This window comes from Pundamilia nyererei, unplaced genomic scaffold (genome assembly GCF_000239375.1).
Source record: "Pundamilia nyererei isolate P.nyererei 1_Seehausen unplaced genomic scaffold, PunNye1.0 scaffold00031, whole genome shotgun sequence".
Lineage (NCBI taxonomy): Eukaryota > Metazoa > Chordata > Actinopteri > Cichliformes > Cichlidae > Pundamilia > Pundamilia nyererei.
The window spans coordinates 2890220-2896124 of record NW_005187432.1 but is presented as its reverse complement, the minus strand read 5'-3'; positions in this window follow the sequence as shown (position 1 = coordinate 2896124).

Here is a 5905-nt window from a genome sequence, read left to right as displayed (position 1 = left end):
ACCATTTTTTATTTTTTTTTGTTTATTAAAACTCAGTTTGGAAACCAAGCCATTAAAAACAATTAAACGGGAATATAAATATTACAAAAAATGGCTTATTCTTTAAGACAGAATTTATTCCGTTAGATGCCTCTGTTACAAATGTGGACACATTTGGCTCTTCAGCCTTGTTTATAATCAAGTTTGAATACTTGATTGTGGTTTCTAACTTTTACAAAGAAATAATTCCAAGAAAAGCCTTGTTCATGTTTTCTTTGTAACAATGGACAAAATGTTTTCATGTGCCTTGAATTGTTCATTTAAAAATATTAAAACTGGATTCTCAAAAATGTCTGTGTTGCTATTTGGGTGAAGAAATAAGTAGCGATCTTGTTGTGATTCTGCGCTGCCTTCTACATACTACCTTAACTTGGCCATTATAATTTAAGATTAGTGAGGATTAGTGGTTCCAAGAGTTTGGGTTCATGTGATTGATTCTGCCGAGCCCAGGCGCTGTGATCTCTTCCAGCTTTTCTCTCTGACTCAGATTTGACTTTGATCAAGATCTGTTTGCCTCTCCACATCGTTAGCTTAAAGCTATGATAGCAAAGACTTCAGAACCGCTTTGAAACCTGTGTAATAGCAGTATGTTTACAACCTATGTACAACTGAAATAAATGTCTGGTGCTTTGCCAAATTCATGTTGCAATCATTTGGATCCACTTACAGATAAAACGTCATTTATAGAGAAATTAATTTATTAATTAATCCAACCAGTGTGTGTTGCTAAAATCCACGATTTTGCAGTGCAGAAAATCGGAGATCTTGTCAACATTGAATGACAGTAGTTTCCTAACTGTACCACTGGCATCTATAGTAAACACTGAGGAAATGTTAAACACCAAAACGTTACAATACTTACCTAAAAAACAACATGCATTATCAAAAAACGGGAAAAAGAGAAAGCACATCTACGACCAAAGCTACATGTTTTGTCCAACAACATGCTGAGTCAAACCTTTAACCTCTTAAAACGGGCAGCAGATATGTTTTGAGAGTTTGATATTTCAATTTCTTATTTTTACTGTAAAATAAAACGCTCACAGAGATCACAAGGCTGCAATTTACAGCACAACCCGCATAATGTAGACATAATAATAGCTGAGGACTGCGTGCTGCTAAAGTGTCTACAACAAATGCAAATTGGCGATAATTATCTTTTCTTCCCAGGGAGTTTGTCATTTTAGCAGTGGTGAGTATGAAAGAACAGATTACATTTATGATAATGAAGCACCTAAACCATTGAATACGTTTCACAAAACCAATGTGACAGACCAAATCTGACTTCCTATCTCACAGAAAACAGGAACAACAACACAAATGTGGTATGTTGTGCAGCTTCCCAAGTGGAAGGGTTTGTTACTAAAAGCGGTGCAGGTTAAGGTTGTGAAGTTACAGCACAGTAAAGAGGCAAAAACAGAATGATCTCATTTGTGATTCCAATTGTTTTCATTGGGCTGTTTTTTATTATTATTATTATTATTCACTTTATGACAGACTTTGGCACAACACATGTCCCTATTTATTTAAACGGCGTCTAAATGTTGCTTCTGCTAAAGTATATGCAAGCCATGTCAGCCATTTTTCCCTCTAAAGTAATTGGACACACTGACAAAAGACATTTTTATTTTTAAGTGTGATTAAAATTCCTTTGTAGTCAGTGACAGCCTGAAGTCTGGGACTGATGAATATTGCCAAATGCTGAGTTTCTTCTTTTAAGAAGCTTTGCCAGGCCCTTACAGCAGCTGCCTTCAATTACTGCTTGTTTGTAGACATTTCTGCCTTCAACTTTATCTTCAGTAAGGAAAAAATATATATACTCAACTGGGTTAGAGTCAGTGGGGTTTGCCATTTCATTTCTTTTCCTTGTCTTTCTTTTCCTCTTTGATTGCTTTCACTGTTTTCTGCCAGTTCCCATCTGTCCTGTACTGCAGCATTTGATTGAACAGAAAATATGCTATGAACTCCACCATGTATTGTTGACGTAGCTATTTCTAAAATTTCTCTCTGTAAAATCATTGGGGGGAGGGGGTCCGCCTAATCACAGCCTTCTTCCCTCGCATTGTCACCTTTTTGAACCTCGTATTGAGAAGTCTAATGAACAGCTACCAAATGCAACAATTGAAATCAACTCAGAACCATTCGCCTCTGTAATTTTTCATGAAATAATGAGGGAACCAGCTACACCTGGAACTGAAGCTACTTATCAGTCACTTTTCCAATTACCTTTGAGCGTGTGAAAATGAAGGGACCTTGTAAAAAGTGGCAGTAATTTCTGCACTTCGGTCACGTCTTGACTGCTTCATTCCAAGTTCATTCTCAGAGACAAAAGTATGAAAACAAGAAAGGTGAAAGGAGTTAGGGTTAGGAAAAAATACTTAGTTGATCAGCTGGTTGAGAATTTACTCTTTAATCAGTCATGTGGAGAATAAAGAATCTAAAATCCACTTATCTTTTCTTAGTACACAAACTTCCGTCCCACAATATTGTTTTCAAAGTATTGTTTTTAACCATACAGAAAAGCTACAACACTTTTTAGAGGCCTGTTTTCGTTCTGCTGTGTGAATCATCAAATCTGTTTACAGAGCTTTCTGTGTACTTCTCAAATCTGAATGGCGCATATGGTGATGAGTCATCACCAAGTTTGTTTTCCTGACAATTTCACTTAGCTAATCATTTCACATTTTTTAAAAAAACAATATAGGGTCACCTATTTTCCATTTTTAAACATATTTTCCTGTGAACTTCAAATGTCCAGTCAGAAAACTGTAGGCTGTTGCTGGGGTATGTGGGCTACTTAATCCCCCTGCCAAAGCCAGCTAGTCACAGCCAATCTGTTAGGATACCTACAGTGTAACGGTCAACATGCTGAAAACGTTCTGTCCAAACTCCAGAGCTGCTGTGGCCCTACGGTCATATTTGAAGAGGGAGAATGATGGAAGTGAATAAAGGAAAGGGATGTGTTGTCTATTCTGAGGAAGTGTTAAATTTTCCACCCACTATTCTTGTACATCCTCTCAGCCCATTTAATCCTTTCCAGGGTCATGAACAGCTGGACCTTATCACAGCATGAATTAAGCCTGAGGACAAGAAAAATTCTGCTCTGTCTGAGGACTAACGCAGTGAGACACGCAGTCACATTTGAGGCAATTGACAAGTCAGAATCTCTGATTCACCTTAATTGTCTGGTTTAAAAAGAGAGAGAACAGCTCCAACAGACACAGATGCAAAAAAACAAAAGAGTACACTCTGAGCCACATCAACACACTTATTATTGTTGCTGGTATATTTACTAACACAGTATACAGCAGTGATGGTAACCTTAGTGTGCTTCAGTAATTCAATACAAGTAGTTTATTCTAGTGTGTAGATTTAGTTTTCCCCAACACTTTCATTTCCTAAAATACTGAATGTTTAAATCCAGAATCACTTAAAATCACTTACTTTAATTAATGAGTTTGATACTATTTCAAGAAATCATCTAAGATCATCTATACATCTGAAACTACTCTAGCTAGAAGACAGCTGTCTAAGTATTAGGTTAGTTACAGGACGAGTTGATTTCTCTCCATTAAATGATTTAATGATACTGGTGATTTTTCACATGTGGGACAATAAAATTATGATCTTATAAATACGACAATTTAGTGAAGTACTGTATTTAATTGATAAATATCACAAATAAACACTGAAGACAGCTATCAGTGACAGACAAGAGTAGCTACATATCATCCTGCTGCAACTCCTTACCAAAGATCCAACTGCTTTAGCAGAAAAACTAAGTTGTACTAAAAAAGATGCTCTGTGTAAAAGTTTAGAAGGAAAAGGGAAAAACAAAAAATAACAAGTGTGGACTTCACTGAATAAAGGGAGATAAAGCTGACTTGTTTAAAGTAGCTCACTCTGTGTAATTTTCAGCTTTTTGGAGCAGGAACACTAGAAAAGCCTGTATCGACTGGTGTCTCTTTTATAGCAAGATAATTGCTTGTTTTCTCTGTTGATATTTTCTTGAAAGGCAGAATTCCTAAAGAAAATAAATCTGCTGTGGTAATAGCATTAGCATTTTCAGTAGTCTATGGATTTCCCCCTCCTACTTCTGTATATACTCTGAGACAATTCTGAAAGTCTATTTGAAGTGAAAAAGATACCCTGGGCTCATCAAATGTCAAAAGCAATTTGAACTGAATTGAGCCACAAAGTAAGCAGCAGCCACTGTTAATGCTGGAGAGAAACTCATCAGAAATGCAGGTCAGGACTTACAAAACCCCTTTGTTCAAGTGTGCCAAGAAACTTCTGTCTATTTCTCCTGTCAGAGACACTTGAGTATTCCCTGTTCAAACAGTTTGACTAGGAAACACTCCAACAATACTGTGCTTCATTGCCCAACCCATCAACTCATTCCAACCTCCTGCTGACTGGTGATCTGAAAAGGGCCTGGAGACTCCCCTACTCCTCACATCTGCAGTTTATAGTGGCCGCTCTTACATCAGTATTTACTGGAGCACCCAGGGAAAAAAAACTGTAAAGCCAATCACCGCATCCTTTTGTGAAACCAAAAGTGTGTCTCAACACTTCTAGCATAAGATAACTTGGTACTGGCATAAATTTGCATTTGAGACCTTGTGTCTCTTTCAAACTGTCTATATTCCTTAAAAAGGAGGAAACACCAGTTGGCATGCAAAACTTGAAGTCTTCTTAGAAGGTTGAAGGTGACTCCTGCTGTCAAGGACATGCGCTTGTTGCAGACTGTGAACGGCTTCTGGGGGAAGTCTTGAGCGGCATTCAAAGAACACAGAAGATATGGCACAAGTCAAATGTTATCTGAGCGAAATGTTTTTAGTATACTAGATGCAAAATAATTGCTATTATCTGTCTAGACGTTTTCAAATTGAAGGTGGGCCTCCCGATGGTGGTGGGAGTGTTGAAAGAAATGCATGAGGCAAAGTTACTGCATGAGGGAGAAGCTCGTGAGTTAAAGCTACTGTGTTCTTATCGTATGTTGATCATGAATTTGTCACTCTAACGTACATAGTCAGGCTGTTACAGTTGCAACACAACTGTAACATATAGCACTTTGAACATATGAAGTCATTTAATTAGTTTAAACATATACCAAAGCAATGGGGAACTGCTTAACACATGCACGCCAAGGAAAAGGTTGCTGGTACTCTCATTGGTCCTCTGATTGTCATGAAATTGATGAACCCATATAGTTGTGTAGCAGCCACAAACTAATTTCTTTAAATGCTGAAGAACATAGTACATGGTTTAGCAAATATGGAGAAAGAACAGGCAAGATGATAAATGATAAATGAAAGCAGCCTGAAGGCCTATAAAAGAAAATATAAACATAGTCTATTTAAGTCTAACTTCAAAACAGCAAATGTCTGAAGGTTTAAAGTTTAATAAACGTGACTTGACTTGACTTGACTTATTTATGCCAATGCGCTCTTCCACTTCTCAATTTAGGGGAATCAGCTTGAGCACAGAAGCCAAAGGAAAAAACACCCCAACTGTGTGAAGTAGTCATGCCTGTGAACTCTATTTGTGTGCATAAAGAATGCCCAAAGCATTATTTAATGGATTAATTGAAAAACAATGTGTCATGTGAAGGCATGTGAGAGACAAAGAGAGAGAGAGATGTCATGATAGTACTGTGTCATAACATTACATATTTGAAGTTAATAGTATACACACACGCGCGCACACACACATACATACATATATATATTTCAAATCTGCATATTCACTATGAATCCACTGTTTGTTAATTTTATCTTGTGCTTTTATTTTATTGTTCTTATTCTGCCATTGTTTTACTAAGTGTTTTATCCTATTGTAAAGTGTCCTTGGGTGACTTGAAAGG